At 46.7% G+C, this 18,616-nt stretch overlaps 18 non-coding genes across 18 annotated transcripts; all 18 read right to left on the bottom strand.

Annotated features, from left to right (window-relative positions):
- Window positions 1–244: 244 nt before the first annotated feature.
- Window positions 245–359, bottom strand: LOC144800368 (U5 spliceosomal RNA). The gene has a single exon (XR_013604277.1). It is a non-coding gene; the product is annotated as a U5 spliceosomal RNA (small nuclear RNA).
- Window positions 360–1,292: 933 nt separating this feature from the next.
- On the bottom strand, window positions 1,293–1,407 carry LOC144801615 (U5 spliceosomal RNA). Its single transcript, XR_013605420.1, has one exon. It is a non-coding gene; the product is annotated as a U5 spliceosomal RNA (small nuclear RNA).
- Window positions 1,408–2,341: 934 nt separating this feature from the next.
- Window positions 2,342–2,456, bottom strand: LOC144801003 (U5 spliceosomal RNA). The gene has a single exon (XR_013604881.1). It is a non-coding gene; the product is annotated as a U5 spliceosomal RNA (small nuclear RNA).
- Window positions 2,457–3,389: 933 nt separating this feature from the next.
- On the bottom strand, window positions 3,390–3,504 carry LOC144801614 (U5 spliceosomal RNA). The gene has a single exon (XR_013605419.1). It is a non-coding gene; the product is annotated as a U5 spliceosomal RNA (small nuclear RNA).
- A 934-nt stretch (window positions 3,505–4,438) lies between these two features.
- LOC144800367 (U5 spliceosomal RNA) lies at window positions 4,439–4,553 on the bottom strand. Its single transcript, XR_013604276.1, has one exon. It is a non-coding gene; the product is annotated as a U5 spliceosomal RNA (small nuclear RNA).
- A 934-nt stretch (window positions 4,554–5,487) lies between these two features.
- LOC144801613 (U5 spliceosomal RNA) lies at window positions 5,488–5,602 on the bottom strand. The gene has a single exon (XR_013605418.1). It is a non-coding gene; the product is annotated as a U5 spliceosomal RNA (small nuclear RNA).
- A 934-nt stretch (window positions 5,603–6,536) lies between these two features.
- Window positions 6,537–6,651, bottom strand: LOC144800366 (U5 spliceosomal RNA). The gene has a single exon (XR_013604275.1). It is a non-coding gene; the product is annotated as a U5 spliceosomal RNA (small nuclear RNA).
- Window positions 6,652–7,585: 934 nt separating this feature from the next.
- LOC144801612 (U5 spliceosomal RNA) lies at window positions 7,586–7,700 on the bottom strand. The gene has a single exon (XR_013605417.1). It is a non-coding gene; the product is annotated as a U5 spliceosomal RNA (small nuclear RNA).
- A 932-nt stretch (window positions 7,701–8,632) lies between these two features.
- Window positions 8,633–8,747, bottom strand: LOC144800423 (U5 spliceosomal RNA). Its single transcript, XR_013604327.1, has one exon. It is a non-coding gene; the product is annotated as a U5 spliceosomal RNA (small nuclear RNA).
- Window positions 8,748–9,680: 933 nt separating this feature from the next.
- LOC144801610 (U5 spliceosomal RNA) lies at window positions 9,681–9,795 on the bottom strand. Its single transcript, XR_013605415.1, has one exon. It is a non-coding gene; the product is annotated as a U5 spliceosomal RNA (small nuclear RNA).
- Window positions 9,796–10,728: 933 nt separating this feature from the next.
- LOC144800528 (U5 spliceosomal RNA) lies at window positions 10,729–10,843 on the bottom strand. Its single transcript, XR_013604423.1, has one exon. It is a non-coding gene; the product is annotated as a U5 spliceosomal RNA (small nuclear RNA).
- Window positions 10,844–11,776: 933 nt separating this feature from the next.
- Window positions 11,777–11,891, bottom strand: LOC144801609 (U5 spliceosomal RNA). The gene has a single exon (XR_013605414.1). It is a non-coding gene; the product is annotated as a U5 spliceosomal RNA (small nuclear RNA).
- A 934-nt stretch (window positions 11,892–12,825) lies between these two features.
- On the bottom strand, window positions 12,826–12,940 carry LOC144800409 (U5 spliceosomal RNA). Its single transcript, XR_013604314.1, has one exon. It is a non-coding gene; the product is annotated as a U5 spliceosomal RNA (small nuclear RNA).
- Window positions 12,941–13,873: 933 nt separating this feature from the next.
- On the bottom strand, window positions 13,874–13,988 carry LOC144801608 (U5 spliceosomal RNA). Its single transcript, XR_013605413.1, has one exon. It is a non-coding gene; the product is annotated as a U5 spliceosomal RNA (small nuclear RNA).
- Window positions 13,989–14,922: 934 nt separating this feature from the next.
- On the bottom strand, window positions 14,923–15,037 carry LOC144801078 (U5 spliceosomal RNA). The gene has a single exon (XR_013604954.1). It is a non-coding gene; the product is annotated as a U5 spliceosomal RNA (small nuclear RNA).
- A 934-nt stretch (window positions 15,038–15,971) lies between these two features.
- LOC144801082 (U5 spliceosomal RNA) lies at window positions 15,972–16,086 on the bottom strand. The gene has a single exon (XR_013604958.1). It is a non-coding gene; the product is annotated as a U5 spliceosomal RNA (small nuclear RNA).
- Window positions 16,087–17,019: 933 nt separating this feature from the next.
- LOC144801607 (U5 spliceosomal RNA) lies at window positions 17,020–17,134 on the bottom strand. The gene has a single exon (XR_013605412.1). It is a non-coding gene; the product is annotated as a U5 spliceosomal RNA (small nuclear RNA).
- Window positions 17,135–18,067: 933 nt separating this feature from the next.
- Window positions 18,068–18,182, bottom strand: LOC144800454 (U5 spliceosomal RNA). Its single transcript, XR_013604354.1, has one exon. It is a non-coding gene; the product is annotated as a U5 spliceosomal RNA (small nuclear RNA).
- Window positions 18,183–18,616: the final 434 nt, after the last annotated feature.

Below are 18,616 nucleotides of genomic sequence, written 5' to 3'. Positions count from 1 at the left end.
TATTAAGAGAGGAGAAAACATACTGCCTGCTATCATGAAATTCCAAGATAGTCACGAAAAGCAATCTCATGCACTGCACAAGCTCTTTCCCATGATGCACCTCTCCTGCACTCTGTCTATGCAAATGAGCAAGCAGAGGAGTTCAGGAATAAAACACCTAAGCTCATGTCCCCAAAAAACAGCAGCAGACAACTCGCAGATATTCCCCAATTTCTAATGCTTTTCTTTTAAACACACAATAAACAGCCTCACCTGTGGTAAGGCTTAAAAAAATTGAATAAACTCGCAAATGTTCCTCTCCACGGAAATCTTTAGTAAAAGGCGAAAGATTTTTTCGTTTTGAAGAGAAACCAGAGTAAGTTAGAATATGGCTCTCTGGGGGTAAGTGGCACCACATCAAAGACCCCGTCATTGCGAGGGTGAGGACCTGAGAGGTATTTTCAGGCTCTAAGAAAGAGGACAAGAACCAGGCCGGTGAGGGAAGCAGGCCCAAATTTCAGAGACTCTGCTCAAAGCACAGAAAATGAAAAAGGTGGACAGTTCCCATGCGTCTGTCTGGGAATATGCAAATTCTTTTCTGTACACACCTCAGCTCATTAGGAGGCGTTGCGGCTGCTGGGCAAGGGGAACGGGAAGCGTGCATCAGGCTTTAGGTGAAGTGGCACTGTAGGACTTTTGTCCCCCAGCGATTTTACGCTTTCCACACCATCCTTCCAATCGTTAGGCTGTGAGCCACCACTGTGCTCTGCACATAGCCATGCACTTTAAGTCCCTTTTTCGCACGTACTTTCATTAAACCTGAATATAGAAGCATATATCTGTCTAGGCTAGAGGCACATGAAACAGGACTGACGTGCCGCTTCAAGTGTACCTGAGAGGAATCTGACTCAGGATTGGCCACCCTCTCAGGGCACCGACTCAGGATTGGCCAACCTCTATGGGGCACCTCCAATGGGCACAAATAACGGGCAAGCCCTATGAAAAGCACAGCGTGAGTCTAGGTGCCACCTTGAAAAAGGAGGGTGACGTCTGGCCTCTGACAGCAGGAATATTAAGAGAGGAGAAAACATACTGCCTGCTATCATGAAATTCCAAGATAGTCACGAAAAGCAATCTCATGCACTGCACAAGCTCTTTCCCATGATGCACCTCTCCTGCACTCTGTCTATGCAAATGAGCAAGCAGAGAGTTCAGGAATAAAACACCTAAGCTCATGTCCCCAAAAAACAGCAGCAGACAACTCGCAGATATTCCCCAATTTCTAATGCTTTTCTTTTAAACACACAATAAACAGCCTCACCTGTGGTAAGGCTTAAAAAAATTGAATAAACTCGTAAATGTTCCTCTCCACGGAAATCTTTAGTAAAAGGCGAAAGATTTTTTCGTTTTGAAGAGAAACCAGAGTAAGTTAGAATATGGCTCTCTGGGGGTAAGTGGCACCACATCAAAGACCCCGTCATTGCGAGGGTGAGGACCTGAGAGGTATTTTCAAAATCTAAGAAAGAGGACAAGAACCAGGCCGGTGAGGGAAGCAGGCCCAAATTTCAGAGTCTCTGCTCAAAGCACAGAAAATCAAAAAGGTGGACAGTTCCCATGCGTCTGTCTGGGAATATGCAAATTCTTTTCTGTACACACCTCAGCTCATTAGGAGGCATTGCGGCTGCTGGGCAAGGGGAACGGGAAGCGTGCATCAGGCTTTAGGTGAAGTGGCACTGTAGGACTTTTGTCCCCCAGCGATTTTACGCTTTCCACACCATCCTTCCAATCGTTAGGCTGTGAGCCACCACTGTGCTCTGCACATAGCCATGCACTTTAAGTCCCTTTTTCGCACGTACTTTCATTAAACCTGAATATAGAAGTATATATCTGTCTAGGCTAGAGGCACATGAAACAGGACTGGCGTGCCGCTTCAAGTGTACCTGAGAGGAATCTGACTCAGGATTGGCCACCCTCTCAGGGCACCGACTCAGGATTGGCCAACCTCTATGGGGCACCTCCAACGGGCACAAATAACGGGCAAGCCCTATGAAAAGCACAGCGTGAGTCTAGGTGCCACCTTGAAAAAGGAGGGTGACGTCTGGCCTCTGACAGCAGGAATATTAAGAGAGGAGAAAACATACTGCCTGCTATCATGAAATTCCAAGATAGTCACGAAAAGCAATCTCATGCACTGCACAAGCTCTTTCCCATGATGCACCTCTCCTGCACTCTGTCTATGCAAATGAGCAAGCAGAGGAGTTCAGGAATAAAACACCTAAGCTCATGTCCCCAAAAAACAGCAGCAGACAACTCGCAGATATTCCCCAATTTCTAATGCTTTTCTTTTAAACACACAATAAACAGCCTCACCTGTGGTAAGGCTTAAAAAAATTGAATAAACTCGTAAATGTTCCTCTCCACGGAAATCTTTAGTAAAAGGCGAAATTTTTTTTCGTTTTGAAGAGAAACCAGAGTAAGTTAGAATATGGCTCTCTGGGGGTAAGTGGCACCACATCAAAGACCCCTTCATTGCGAGGGTGAGGACCTGAGAGGTATTTTCAAAATCTAAGAAAGAGGACAAGAACCAGGCCGGTGAGGGAAGCAGGCCCAAATTTCAGAGTCTCTGCTCAAAGCACAGAAAATCAAAAAGGTGGACAGTTCCCATGCGTCTGTCTGGGAATATGCAAATTCTTTTCTGTACACACCTCAGCTCATTAGGAGGCGTTGCGGCTGCTGGGCAAGGGGAACGGGAAGCGTGCATCAGGCTTTAGGTGAAGTGGCACTGTAGGACTTTTGTCCCCCAGCGATTTTACGCTTTCCACACCATCCTTCCAATCGTTAGGCTGTGAGCCACCACTGTGCTCTGCACATAGCCATGCACTTTAAGTCCCTTTTTCGCACGTACTTTCATTAAACCTGAATATAGAAGTATATATCTGTCTAGGCTAGAGGCACATGAAACAGGACTGGCGTGCCGCTTCAAGTGTACCTGAGAGGAATCTGACTCAGGATTGGCCACCCTCTCAGGGCACCGACTCAGGATTGGCCAACCTCTATGGGGCACCTCCAACGGGCACAAATAACGGGCAAGCCCTATGAAAAGCACAGCGTGAGTCTAGGTGCCACCTTGAAAAAGGAGGGTGACGTCTGGCCTCTGACAGCAGGAATATTAAGAGAGGAGAAAACATACTGCCTGCTATCGTGAAATTCCAAGATAGTCACGAAAAGCAATCTCATGCACTGCACAAGCTCTTTCCCATGATGCACCTCTCCTGCACTCTGTCTATGCAAATGAGCAAGCAGAGAGTTCAGGAATAAAACACCTAAGCTCATGTCCCCAAAAAACAGCATCAGACAACTCGCAGATATTCCTCAATTTCTAATGCTTTTCTTTTAAACACACGATAAACAGCCTCACCTGTGGTAAGGCTTAAAAAAATTGAATAAACTCGTAAATGTTCCTCTCCACGGAAATCTTTAGTAAAAGGCGAAAGATTTTTTCGTTTTGAAGAGAAACCAGAGTAAGTTAGAATATGGCTCTCTGGGGGTAAGTGGCACCACATCAAAGACCCCGTCATTGCGAGGGTGAGGACCTGAGAGGTATTTTCAAAATCTAAGAAAGAGGACAAGAACCAGGCCGGTGAGGGAAGCAGGCCCAAATTTCAGAGTCTCTGCTCAAAGCACAGAAAATCAAAAAGGTGGACAGTTCCCATGCGTCTGTCTGGGAATATGCAAATTCTTTTCTGTACACACCTCAGCTCATTAGGAGGCGTTGCGGATGCTGGGCAAGGGGAACGGGAAGCGTGCATCAGGCTTTAGGTGAAGTGGCACTGTAGGACTTTTGTCCCCCAGCGATTTTACGCTTTCCACACCATCCTTCCAATCGTTAGGCTGTGAGCCACCACTGTGCTCTGCACATAGCCATGCACTTTAAGTCCCTTTTTCGCACGTACTTTCATTAAACCTGAATATAGAAGCATATATCTGTCTAGGCTAGAGGCACATGAAACAGGACTGGCGTGCCGCTTCAAGTGTACCTGAGAGGAATCTGACTCAGGATTGGCCACCCTGTCAGGGCACCGACTCAGGATTGGCCAACCTCTATGGGGCACCTCCAACGGGCACAAATAACGGGCAAGCCCTATGAAAAGCACAGCGTGAGTCTAGGTGCCACCTTGAAAAAGGAGGGTGACGTCTGGCCTCTGACAGCAGGAATATTAAGAGAGGAGAAAACATACTGCCTGCTATCATGAAATTCCAAGATAGTCACGAAAAGCAATCTCATGCACTGCACAAGCTCTTTCCCATGATGCACCTCTCCTGCACTCTGTCTATGCAAATGAGCAAGCAGAGGAGTTCAGGAATAAAACACCTAAGCTCATGTCCCCAAAAAACAGCAGCAGACAACTCGCAGATATTCCCCAATTTCTAATGCTTTTCTTTTAAACACACAATAAACAGCCTCACCTGTGGTAAGGCTTAAAAAAATTGAATAAACTCGCAAATGTTCCTCTCCACGGAAATCTTTAGTAAAAGGCGAAAGATTTTTTCGTTTTGAAGAGAAACCAGAGTAAGTTAGAATATGGCTCTCTGGGGGTAAGTGGCACCACATCAAAGACCCCGTCATTGCGAGGGTGAGGACCTGAGAGGTATTTTCAGGCTCTAAGAAAGAGGACAAGAACCAGGCCGGTGAGGGAAGCAGGCCCAAATTTCAGAGACTCTGCTCAAAGCACAGAAAATGAAAAAGGTGGACAGTTCCCATGCGTCTGTCTGGGAATATGCAAATTCTTTTCTGTACACACCTCAGCTCATTAGGAGGCGTTGCGGCTGCTGGGCAAGGGGAACGGGAAGCGTGCATCAGGCTTTAGGTGAAGTGGCACTGTAGGACTTTTGTCCCCCAGCGATTTTACGCTTTCCACACCATCCTTCCAATCGTTAGGCTGTGAGCCACCACTGTGCTCTGCACATAGCCATGCACTTTAAGTCCCTTTTTCGCACGTACTTTCATTAAACCTGAATATAGAAGCATATATCTGTCTAGGCTAGAGGCACATGAAACAGGACTGACGTGCCGCTTCAAGTGTACCTGAGAGGAATCTGACTCAGGATTGGCCACCCTCTCAGGGCACCGACTCAGGATTGGCCAACCTCTATGGGGCACCTCCAATGGGCACAAATAACGGGCAAGCCCTATGAAAAGCACAGCGTGAGTCTAGGTGCCACCTTGAAAAAGGAGGGTGACGTCTGGCCTCTGACAGCAGGAATATTAAGAGAGGAGAAAACATACTGCCTGCTATCATGAAATTCCAAGATAGTCACGAAAAGCAATCTCATGCACTGCACAAGCTCTTTCCCATGATGCACCTCTCCTGCACTCTGTCTATGCAAATGAGCAAGCAGAGGAGTTCAGGAATAAAACACCTAAGCTCATGTCCCCAAAAAACAGCAGCAGACAACTCGCAGATATTCCCCAATTTCTAATGCTTTTCTTTTAAACACACAATAAACAGCCTCACCTGTGGTAAGGCTTAAAAAAATTGAATAAACTCGTAAATGTTCCTCTCCACGGAAATCTTTAGTAAAAGGCGAAAGATTTTTTCGTTTTGAAGAGAAACCAGAGTAAGTTAGAATATGGCTCTCTGGGGGTAAGTGGCACCACATCAAAGACCCCTTCATTGCGAGGGTGAGGACCTGAGAGGTATTTTCAAAATCTAAGAAAGAGGACAAGAACCAGGCCGGTGAGGGAAGCAGGCCCAAATTTCAGAGTCTCTGCTCAAAGCACAGAAAATCAAAAAGGTGGACAGTTCCCATGCGTCTGTCTGGGAATATGCAAATTCTTTTCTGTACACACCTCAGCTCATTAGGAGGCGTTGCAGCTGCTGGGCAAGGGGAACGGGAAGCGTGCATCAGGCTTTAGGTGAAGTGGCACTGTAGGACTTTTGTCCCCCAGCGATTTTACGCTTTCCACACCATCCTTCCAATCGTTAGGCTGTGAGCCACCACTGTGCTCTGCACATAGCCATGCACTTTAAGTCCCTTTTTCGCACGTACTTTCATTAAACCTGAATATAGAAGTATATATCTGTCTAGGCTAGAGGCACATGAAACAGGACTGGCGTGCCGCTTCAAGTGTACCTGAGAGGAATCTGACTCAGGATTGGCCACCCTCTCAGGGCACCGACTCAGGATTGGCCAACCTCTATGGGGCACCTCCAACGGGCACAAATAACGGGCAAGCCCTATGAAAAGCACAGCGTGAGTCTAGGTGCCACCTTGAAAAAGGAGGGTGACGTCTGGCCTCTGACAGCAGGAATATTAAGAGAGGAGAAAACATACTGCCTGCTATCATGAAATTCCAAGATAGTCACGAAAAGCAATCTCATGCACTGCACAAGCTCTTTCCCATGATGCACCTCTCCTGCACTCTGTCTATGCAAATGAGCAAGCAGAGGAGTTCAGGAATAAAACACCTAAGCTCATGTCCCCAAAAAACAGCAGCAGACAACTCGCAGATATTCCCCAATTTCTAATGCTTTTCTTTTAAACACACAATAAACAGCCTCACCTGTGGTAAGGCTTAAAAAAATTGAATAAACTCGCAAATGTTCCTCTCCACGGAAATCTTTAGTAAAAGGCGAAAGATTTTTTCGTTTTGAAGAGAAACCAGAGTAAGTTAGAATATGGCTCTCTGGGGGTAAGTGGCACCACATCAAAGACCCCGTCATTGCGAGGGTGAGGACCTGAGAGGTATTTTCAGGCTCTAAGAAAGAGGACAAGAACCAGGCCGGTGAGGGAAGCAGGCCCAAATTTCAGAGACTCTGCTCAAAGCACAGAAAATGAAAAAGGTGGACAGTTCCCATGCGTCTGTCTGGGAATATGCAAATTCTTTTCTGTACACACCTCAGCTCATTAGGAGGCGTTGCGGCTGCTGGGCAAGGGGAACGGGAAGCGTGCATCAGGCTTTAGGTGAAGTGGCACTGTAGGACTTTTGTCCCCCAGCGATTTTACGCTTTCCACACCATCCTTCCAATCGTTAGGCTGTGAGCCACCACTGTGCTCTGCACATAGCCATGCACTTTAAGTCCCTTTTTCGCACGTACTTTCATTAAACCTGAATATAGAAGCATATATCTGTCTAGGCTAGAGGCACATGAAACAGGACTGACGTGCCGCTTCAAGTGTACCTGAGAGGAATCTGACTCAGGATTGGCCACCCTCTCAGGGCACCGACTCAGGATTGGCCAACCTCTATGGGGCACCTCCAATGGGCACAAATAACGGGCAAGCCCTATGAAAAGCACAGCGTGAGTCTAGGTGCCACCTTGAAAAAGGAGGGTGACGTCTGGCCTCTGACAGCAGGAATATTAAGAGAGGAGAAAACATACTGCCTGCTATCATGAAATTCCAAGATAGTCACGAAAAGCAATCTCATGCACTGCACAAGCTCTTTCCCATGATGCACCTCTCCTGCACTCTGTCTATGCAAATGAGCAAGCAGAGGAGTTCAGGAATAAAACACCTAAGCTCATGTCCCCAAAAAACAGCAGCAGACAACTCGCAGATATTCCCCAATTTCTAATGCTTTTCTTTTAAACACACAATAAACAGCCTCACCTGTGGTAAGGCTTAAAAAAATTGAATAAACTCGTAAATGTTCCTCTCCACGGAAATCTTTAGTAAAAGGCGAAAGATTTTTTCGTTTTGAAGAGAAACCAGAGTAAGTTAGAATATGGCTCTCTGGGGGTAAGTGGCACCACATCAAAGACCCCTTCATTGCGAGGGTGAGGACCTGAGAGGTATTTTCAAAATCTAAGAAAGAGGACAAGAACCAGGCCGGTGAGGGAAGCAGGCCCAAATTTCAGAGTCTCTGCTCAAAGCACAGAAAATCAAAAAGGTGGACAGTTCCCATGCGTCTGTCTGGGAATATGCAAATTCTTTTCTGTACACACCTCAGCTCATTAGGAGGCGTTGCAGCTGCTGGGCAAGGGGAACGGGAAGCGTGCATCAGGCTTTAGGTGAAGTGGCACTGTAGGACTTTCGTCCCCCAGCGATTTTACGCTTTCCACACCATCCTTCCAATCGATAGGCTGTGAGCCACCACTGTGCTCTGCACATAGCCATGCACTTTAAGTCCCTTTTTCGCACGTACTTCATTAAACCTGAATATAGAAGTATATATCTGTCTAGGCTAGAGGCACATGAAACAGGACTGGCGTGCCGCTTCAAGTGTACCTGAGAGGAATCTGACTCAGGATTGGCCACCCTCTCAGGGCACCGACTCAGGATTGGCCAACCTCTATGGGGCACCTCCAACGGGCACAAATAACGGGCAAGCCCTATGAAAAGCACAGCGTGAGTCTAGGTGCCACCTTGAAAAAGGAGGGTGACGTCTGGCCTCTGACAGCAGGAATATTAAGAGAGGAGAAAACATACTGCCTGCTATCGTGAAATTCCAAGATAGTCACGAAAAGCAATCTCATGCACTGCACAAGCTCTTTCCCATGATGCACCTCTCCTGCACTCTGTCTATGCAAATGAGCAAGCAGAGAGTTCAGGAATAAAACACCTAAGCTCATGTCCCCAAAAAACAGCATCAGACAACTCGCAGATATTCCTCAATTTCTAATGCTTTTCTTTTAAACACACGATAAACAGCCTCACCTGTGGTAAGGCTTAAAAAAATTGAATAAACTCGTAAATGTTCCTCTCCACGGAAATCTTTAGTAAAAGGCGAAAGATTTTTTCGTTTTGAAAAGAAACCAGAGTAAGTTAGAATATGGCTCTCTGGGGGTAAGTGGCACCACATCAAAGACCCCGTCATTGCGAGGGTGAGGACCTGAGAGGTATTTTCAAAATCTAAGAAAAAGGACAAGAACCAGGCCGGTGAGGGAAGCAGGCCCAAATTTCAGAGTCTCTGCTCAAAGCACAGAAAATCAAAAAGGTGGACAGTTCCCATGCGTCTGTCTGTGAATATGCAAATTCTTTTCTGTACACACCTCAGCTCATTAGGAGGCGTTGCGGATGCTGGGCAAGGGGAACGGGAAGCGTGCATCAGGCTTTAGGTGAAGTGGCACTGTAGGACTTTTGTCCCCCAGCGATTTTACGCTTTCCACACCATCCTTCCAATCGTTAGGCTGTGAGCCACCACTGTGCTCTGCACATAGCCATGCACTTTAAGTCCCTTTTTCGCACGTACTTTCATTAAACCTGAATATAGAAGTATATATCTGTCTAGGCTAGAGGCACATGAAACAGGACTGGCGTGCCGCTTCAAGTGTACCTGAGAGGAATCTGACTCAGGATTGGCCACCCTCTCAGGGCACCGACTCAGGATTGGCCAACCTCTATGGGGCACCTCCAACGGGCACAAATAACGGGCAAGCCCTATGAAAAGCACAGCGTGAGTCTAGGTGCCACCTTGAAAAAGGAGGGTGACGTCTGGCCTCTGACAGCAGGAATATTAAGAGAGGAGAAAACATACTGCCTGCTATCGTGAAATTCCAAGATAGTCACGAAAAGCAATCTCATGCACTGCACAAGCTCTTTCCCATGATGCACCTCTCCTGCACTCTGTCTATGCAAATGAGCAAGCAGAGAGTTCAGGAATAAAACACCTAAGCTCATGTCCCCAAAAAACAGCAGCAGACAACTCGCAGATATTCCCCAATTTCTAATGCTTTTCTTTTAAACACACAATAAACAGCCTCACCTGTGGTAAGGCTTAAAAAAATTGAATAAACTCGTAAATGTTCCTCTCCACGGAAATCTTTAGTAAAAGGCGAAAGATTTTTTCGTTTTGAAGAGAAACCAGAGTAAGTTAGAATATGGCTCTCTGGGGGTAAGTGGCACCACATCAAAGACCCCGTCATTGCGAGGGTGAGGACCTGAGAGGTATTTTCAAAATCTAAGAAAGAGGACAAGAACCAGGCCGGTGAGGGAAGCAGGCCCAAATTTCAGAGTCTCTGCTCAAAGCACAGAAAATCAAAAAGGTGGACAGTTCCCATGCGTCTGTCTGGGAATATGCAAATTCTTTTCTGTACACACCTCAGCTCATTAGGAGGCATTGCGGCTGCTGGGCAAGGGGAACGGGAAGCGTGCATCAGGCTTTAGGTGAAGTGGCACTGTAGGACTTTTGTCCCCCAGCGATTTTACGCTTTCCACACCATCCTTCCAATCGTTAGGCTGTGAGCCACCACTGTGCTCTGCACATAGCCATGCACTTTAAGTCCCTTTTTCGCACGTACTTTCATTAAACCTGAATATAGAAGTATATATCTGTCTAGGCTAGAGGCACATGAAACAGGACTGGCGTGCCGCTTCAAGTGTACCTGAGAGGAATCTGACTCAGGATTGGCCACCCTCTCAGGGCACCGACTCAGGATTGGCCAACCTCTATGGGGCACCTCCAACGGGCACAAATAACGGGCAAGCCCTATGAAAAGCACAGCGTGAGTCTAGGTGCCACCTTGAAAAAGGAGGGTGACGTCTGGCCTCTGACAGCAGGAATATTAAGAGAGGAGAAAACATACTGCCTGCTATCGTGAAATTCCAAGATAGTCACGAAAAGCAATCTCATGCACTGCACAAGCTCTTTCCCATGATGCACCTCTCCTGCACTCTGTCTATGCAAATGAGCAAGCAGAGAGTTCAGGAATAAAACACCTAAGCTCATGTCCCCAAAAAACAGCATCAGACAACTCTCAGATATTCCTCAATTTCTAATGCTTTTCTTTTAAACACACGATAAACAGCCTCACCTGTGGTAAGACTTAAAAAAATTGAATAAACTCGCAAATGTTCCTCTCCACGGAAATCTTTAGTAAAAGGCGAAAGATTTTTTCGTTTTGAAGAGAAACCAGAGTAAGTTAGAATATGGCTCTCTGGGGGTAAGTGGCACCACATCAAAGACCCCGTCATTGCGAGGGTGAGGACCTGAGAGGTATTTTCAAAATCTAAGAAAGAGGACAAGAACCAGGCCGGTGAGGGAAGCAGGCCCAAATTTCAGAGTCTCTGCTCAAAGCACAGAAAATCAAAAAGGTGGACAGTTCCCATGCGTCTGTCTGGGAATATGCAAATTCTTTTCTGTACACACCTCAGCTCATTAGGAGGCGTTGCGGATGCTGGGCAAGGGGAACGGGAAGCGTGCATCAGGCTTTAGGTGAAGTGGCACTGTAGGACTTTTGTCCCCCAGCGATTTTACGCTTTCCACACCATCCTTCCAATCGTTAGGCTGTGAGCCACCACTGTGCTCTGCACATAGCCATGCACTTTAAGTCCCTTTTTCGCACGTACTTTCATTAAACCTGAATATAGAAGCATATATCTGTCTAGGCTAGAGGCACATGAAACAGGACTGGCGTGCTGCTTCAAGTGTACCTGAGAGGAATCTGACTCAGGATTGGCCACCCTCTCAGGGCACCGACTCAGGATTGGCCAACCTCTATGGGGCACCTCCAACGGGCACAAATAACGGGCAAGCCCTATGAAAAGCACAGCGTGAGTCTAGGTGCCACCTTGAAAAAGGAGGGTGACGTCTGGCCTCTGACAGCAGGAATATTAAGAGAGGAGAAAACATACTGCCTGCTATCGTGAAATTCCAAGATAGTCACGAAAAGCAATCTCATGCACTGCACAAGCTCTTTCCCATGATGCACCTCTCCTGCACTCTGTCTATGCAAATGAGCAAGCAGAGAGTTCAGGAATAAAACACCTAAGCTCATGTCCCCAAAAAACAGCAGCAGACAACTCGCAGATATTCCCCAATTTCTAATGCTTTTCTTTTAAACACACAATAAACAGCCTCACCTGTGGTAAGGCTTAAAAAAATTGAATAAACTCGTAAATGTTCCTCTCCACGGAAATCTTTAGTAAAAGGCGAAAGATTTTTTCGTTTTGAAGAGAAACCAGAGTAAGTTAGAATATGGCTCTCTGGGGGTAAGTGGCACCACATCAAAGACCCCGTCATTGCGAGGGTGAGGACCTGAGAGGTATTTTCAAAATCTAAGAAAGAGGACAAGAACCAGGCCGGTGAGGGAAGCAGGCCCAAATTTCAGAGTCTCTGCTCAAAGCACAGAAAATCAAAAAGGTGGACAGTTCCCATGCGTCTGTCTGGGAATATGCAAATTCTTTTCTGTACACACCTCAGCTCATTAGGAGGCGTTGCGGATGCTGGGCAAGGGGAACGGGAAGCGTGCATCAGGCTTTAGGTGAAGTGGCACTGTAGGACTTTTGTCCCCCAGCGATTTTACGCTTTCCACACCATCCTTCCAATCGTTAGGCTGTGAGCCACCACTGTGCTCTGCACATAGCCATGCACTTTAAGTCCCTTTTTCGCACGTACTTTCATTAAACCTGAATTTAGAAGCATATATCTGTCTAGGCTAGAGGCACATGAAACAGGACTGGCGTGCCGCTTCAAGTGTACCTGAGAGGAATCTGACTCAGGATTGGCCACCCTCTCAGGGCACCGACTCAGGATTGGCCAACCTCTATGGGGCACCTCTAACGGGCACAAATAACGGGCAAGCCCTATGAAAAGCACAGCGTGAGTCTAGGTGCCACCTTGAAAAAGGAGGGTGACGTCTGGCCTCTGACAGCAGGAATATTAAGAGAGGAGAAAACATACTGCCTGCTATCATGAAATTCCAAGATAGTCACGAAAAGCAATCTCATGCACTGCACAAGCTCTTTCCCATGATGCACCTCTCCTGCACTCTGTCTATGCAAATGAGCAAGCAGAGGAGTTCAGGAATAAAACACCTAAGCTCATGTCCCCAAAAAACAGCAGCAGACAACTCGCAGATATTCCCCAATTTCTAATGCTTTTCTTTTAAACACACAATAAACAGCCTCACCTGTGGAAAGGCTTAAAAAAATTGAATAAACTCGTAAATGTTCCTCTTCACGGAAATCTTTAGTAAAAGGCGAAAGATTTTTTCGTTTTGAAGAGAAACCAGAGTAAGTTAGAATATGGCTCTCTGGGGGTAAGTGGCACCACATCAAAGACCCCGTCATTACGAGGGTGAGGACCTGAGAGGTATTTTCAAAATCTAAGAAAGAGGACAAGAACCAGGCCGGTGAGGGAAGCAGGCCCAAATTTCAGAGTCTCTGCTCAAAGCACAGAAAATCAAAAAGGTGGACAGTTCCCATGCGTCTGTCTGTGAATATGCAAATTCTTTTCTGTACACACCTCAGCTCATTAGGAGGCGTTGCGGATGCTGGGCAAGGGGAACGGGAAGCGTGCATCAGGCTTTAGGTGAAGTGGCACTGTAGGACTTTTGTCCCCCAGCGATTTTACGCTTTCCACACCATCCTTCCAATCGTTAGGCTGTGAGCCACCACTGTGCTCTGCACATAGCCATGCACTTTAAGTCCCTTTTTCGCACGTACTTTCATTAAACCTGAATATAGAAGTATATATCTGTCTAGGCTAGAGGCACATGAAACAGGACTGGCGTGCCGCTTCAAGTGTACCTGAGAGGAATCTGACTCAGGATTGGCCACCCTCTCAGGGCACCGACTCAGGATTGGCCAACCTCTATGGGGCACCTCCAACGGGCACAAATAACGGGCAAGCCCTATGAAAAGCACAGCGTGAGTCTAGGTGCCACCTTGAAAAAGGAGGGTGACGTCTGGCCTCTGACAGCAGGAATATTAAGAGAGGAGAAAACATACTGCCTGCTATCGTGAAATTCCAAGATAGTCACGAAAAGCAATCTCATGCACTGCACAAGCTCTTTCCCATGATGCACCTCTCCTGCACTCTGTCTATGCAAATGAGCAAGCAGAGAGTTCAGGAATAAAACACCTAAGCTCATGTCCCCAAAAAACAGCATCAGACAACTCGCAGATATTCCCCAATTTCTAATGCTTTTCTTTTAAACACACAATAAACAGCCTCACCTGTGGTAAGGCTTAAAAAAATTGAATAAACTCGTAAATGTTCCTCTCCACGGAAATCTTTAGTAAAAGGCGAAAGATTTTTTCGTTTTGAAGAGAAACCAGAGTAAGTTAGAATATGGCTCTCTGGGGGTAAGTGGCACCACATCAAAGACCCCGTCATTGCGAGAGTGAGGACCTGAGAGGTATTTTCAAAATCTAAGAAAGAGGACAAGAACCAGGCCGGTGAGGGAAGCAGGCCCAAATTTCAGAGTCTCTGCTCAAAGCACAGAAAATCAAAAAGGTGGACAGTTCCCATGCGTCTGTCTGGGAATATGCAAATTCTTTTCTGTACACACCTCAGCTCATTAGGAGGCATTGCGGCTGCTGGGCAAGGGGAACGGGAAGCGTGCATCAGGCTTTAGGTGAAGTGGCACTGTAGGACTTTTGTCCCCCAGCGATTTTACGCTTTCCACACCATCCTTCCAATCGTTAGGCTGTGAGCCACCACTGTGCTCTGCACATAGCCATGCACTTTAAGTCCCTTTTTCGCACGTACTTTCATTAAACCTGAATATAGAAGCATATATCTGTCTAGGCTAGAGGCACATGAAACAGGACTGGCGTGCCGCTTCAAGTGTACCTGAGAGGAATCTGACTCAGGATTGGCCACCCTCTCAGGGCACCGACTCAGGATTGGCCAACCTCTATGGGGCACCTCCAACGGGCACAAATAACGGGCAAGCCCTATGAAAAGCACAGCGTGAGTCTAGGTGCCACCTTGAAAAAGGAGGGTGACGTCTGGCCTCTGACAGCAGGAATATTAAGAGAGGAGAAAACATACTGCCTGCTATCATGAAATTCCAAGATAGTCACGAAAAGCAATCTCATGCACTGCACAAGCTCTTTCCCATGATGCACCTCTCCTGCACTCTGTCTATGCAAATGAGCAAGCAGAGGAGTTCAGGAATAAAACACCTAAGCTCATGTCCCCAAAAAACAGCAGCAGACAACTCGCAGATATTCCCCAATTTCTAATGCTTTTCTTTTAAACACACAATAAACAGCCTCACCTGTGGTAAGGCTTAAAAAAATTGAATAAACTCGTAAATGTTCCTCTCCACGGAAATCTTTAGTAAAAAGCGAAATTTTTTTTCGTTTTGAAGAGAAACCAGAGTAAGTTAGAATATGGCTCTCTGGGGGTAAGTGACACCACATCAAAGACCCCTTCATTGCGAGGGTGAGGACCTGAGAGGTATTTTCAAAATCTAAGAAAGAGGACAAGAACCAGGCCGGTGAGGGAAGCAGGCCCAAATTTCAGAGTCTCTGCTCAAAGCACAGAAAATCAAAAAGGTGGACAGTTCCCATGCGTCTGTCTGGGAATATGCAAATTCTTTTCTGTACACACCTCAGCTCATTAGGAGGCGTTGCAGCTGCTGGGCAAGGGGAACGGGAAGCGTGCATCAGGCTTTAGGTGAAGTGGCACTGTAGGACTTTCGTCCCCCAGCGATTTTACGCTTTCCACACCATCCTTCCAATCGATAGGCTGTGAGCCACCACTGTGCTCTGCACATAGCCATGCACTTTAAGTCCCTTTTTCGCACGTACTTTCATTAAACCTGAATATAGAAGTATATATCTGTCTAGGCTAGAGGCACATGAAACAGGACTGGCGTGCCGCTTCAAGTGTACCTGAGAGGAATCTGACTCAGGATTGGCCACCCTCTCAGGGCACCGACTCAGGATTGGCCAACCTCTATGGGGCACCTCCAACGGGCACAAATAACGGGCAAGCCCTATGAAAAGCACAGCGTGAGTCTAGGTGCCACCTTGAAAAAGGAGGGTGACGTCTGGCCTCTGACAGCAGGAATATTAAGAGAGGAGAAAACATACTGCCTGCTATCATGAAATTCCAAGATAGTCACGAAAAGCAATCTCATGCACTGCACAAGCTCTTTCCCATGATGCACCTCTCCTGCACTCTGTCTATGCAAATGAGCAAGCAGAGGAGTTCAGGAATAAAACACCTAAGCTCATGTCCCCAAAAAACAGCAGCAGACAACTCGCAGATATTCCCCAATTTCTAATGCTTTTCTTTTAAACACACAATAAACAGCCTCACCTGTGGTAAGGCTTAAAAAAATTGAATAAACTCGTAAATGATCCTCTCCACGGAAATCTTTAGTAAAAGGCGAAAAAAAAATTCGTTTTGAAGAGAAACCAGAGTACATTAGAATATGGCTCTCTGGGGGTAAGTGGCACCACATCAAAGACCCCTTCATTGCGAGGGTGAGGACCTGAGAGGTATTTTCAAAATCTAAGAAAGAGGACAAGAACCAGGCCGGTGAGGGAAGCAGGCCCAAATTTCAGAGTCTCTGCTCAAAGCACAGAAAATCAAAAAGGTGGACAGTTCCCATGCGTCTGTCTGGGAATATGCAAATTCTTTTCTGTACACACCTCAGCTCATTAGGAGGCGTTGCAGCTGCTGGGCAAGGGGAACGGGAAGCGTGCATCAGGCTTTAGGTGAAGTGGCACTGTAGGACTTTCGTCCCCCAGCGATTTTACGCTTTCCACACCATCCTTCCAATCGATAGGCTGTGAGCCACCACTTTGCTCTGCACATAGCCATGCACTTTAAGTCCCTTTTTCGCACGTACTTTCATTAAACCTGAATATAGAAGTATATATCTGTCTAGGCTAGAGGCACATGAAACAGGACTGGCGTGCCGCTTCAAGTGTACCTGAGAGGAATCTGACTCAGGATTGGCCACCCTCTCAGGGCACCGACTCAGGATTGGCCAACCTCTATGGGGCACCTCCAACGGGCACAAATAACAGGCAAGCCCTATGAAAAGCACAGCGTGAGTCTAGGTGCCACCTTGAAAAAGGAGGGTGACGTCTGGCCTCTGACAGCAGGAATATTAAGAGAGGAGAAAACATACTGCCTGCTATCGTGAAATTCCAAGATAGTCACGAAAAGCAATCTCATGCACTGCACAAGCTCTTTCCCATGATGCACCTCTCCTGCACTCTGTCTATGCAAATGAGCAAGCAGAGAGTTCAGGAATAAAACACCTAAGCTCATGTCCCCAAAAAACAGCATCAGACAACTCGCAGATATTCCTCAATTTCTAATGCTTTTCTTTTAAACACACGATAAACAGCCTCACCTGTGGTAAGGCTTAAAAAAATTGAATAAACTCGTAAATGTTCCTCTCCACGGAAATCTTTAGTAAAAGGCGAAAGATTTTTTCGTTTTGAAGAGAAACCAGAGTAAGTTAGAATATGGCTCTCTGGGGGTAAGTGGCACCACATCAAAGACCCCGTCATTGCGAGGGTGAGGACCTGAGAGGTATTTTCAAAATCTAAGAAAGAGGACAAGAACCAGGCCGGTGAGGGAAGCAGGCCCAAATTTCAGAGTCTCTGCTCAAAGCACAGAAAATCAAAAAGGTGGACAGTTCCCATGCGTCTGTCTGGGAATATGCAAATTCTTTTCTGTACACACCTCAGCTCATTAGGAGGCGTTGCGGATGCTGGGCAAGGGGAACGGGAAGCGTGCATCAGGCTTTAGGTGAAGTGGCACTGTAGGACTTTTGTCCCCCAGCGATTTTACGCTTTCCACACCATCCTTCCAATCGTTAGGCTGTGAGCCACCACTGTGCTCTGCACATAGCCATGCACTTTAAGTCCCTTTTTCGCACGTACTTTCATTAAACCTGAATTTAGAAGCATATATCTGTCTAGGCTAGAGGCACATGAAACAGGACTGGCGTGCCGCTTCAAGTGTACCTGAGAGGAATCTGACTCAGGATTGGCCACCCTCTCAGGGCACCGACTCAGGATTGGCCAACCTCTATGGGGCACCTCCAACGGGCACAAATAACGGGCAAGCCCTATGAAAAGCACAGCGTGAGTCTAGGTGCCACCTTGAAAAAGGAGGGTGACGTCTGGCCTCTGACAGCAGGAATATTAAGAGAGGAGAAAACATACTGCCTGCTATCGTGAAATTCCAAGATAGTCACGAAAAGCAATCTCATGCACTGCACAAGCTCTTTCCCATGATGCACCTCTCCTGCACTCTGTCTATGCAAATGAGCAAGCAGAGAGGTCAGGAATAAAACACCTAAGCTCATGTCCCCAAAAAACAGCAGCAGACAACTCGCAGATATTCCCCAATTTCTAATGCTTTTCTTTTAAACACACAATAAACAGCCTCACCTGTGGAAAGGCTTAAAAAAATTGAATAAACTCGTAAATGTTCCTCTCCACGGAAATCTTTAGTAAAAGGCGAAAGATTTTTTCGTTTTGAAGAGAAACCAGAGTAAGTTAGAATATGGCTCTCTGGGGGTAAGTGGCACCACATCAAAGACCCCGTCATTGCGAGAGTGAGGACCTGAGAGGTATTTTCAAAATCTAAGAAAGAGGACAAGAACCAGGCCGGTGAGGGAAGCAGGCCCAAATTTCAGAGTCTCTGCTCAAAGCACAGAAAATCAAAAAGGTGGACAGTTCCCATGCGTCTGTCTGGGAATATGCAAATTCTTTTCTGTACACACCTCAGCTCATTAGGAGGCATTGCGGCTGCTGGGCAAGGGGAACGGGAAGCGTGCATCAGGCTTTAGGTGAAGTGGCACTGTAGGACTTTTGTCCCCCAGCGATTTTACGCTTTCCACACCATCCTTCCAATCGTTAGGCTGTGAGCCACCACTGTGCTCTGCACATAGCCATGCACTTTAAGTCCCTTTTTCGCACGTACTTTCAT

This window comes from Lissotriton helveticus, chromosome 12, assembly GCF_964261635.1.
Source record: "Lissotriton helveticus chromosome 12, aLisHel1.1, whole genome shotgun sequence".
In the NCBI taxonomy this organism is placed as follows: domain Eukaryota; kingdom Metazoa; phylum Chordata; class Amphibia; order Caudata; family Salamandridae; genus Lissotriton; species Lissotriton helveticus.
The sequence above is the reverse complement of the archived record's forward strand: the minus strand, read 5'-3'. Positions and strand labels throughout refer to the sequence as shown.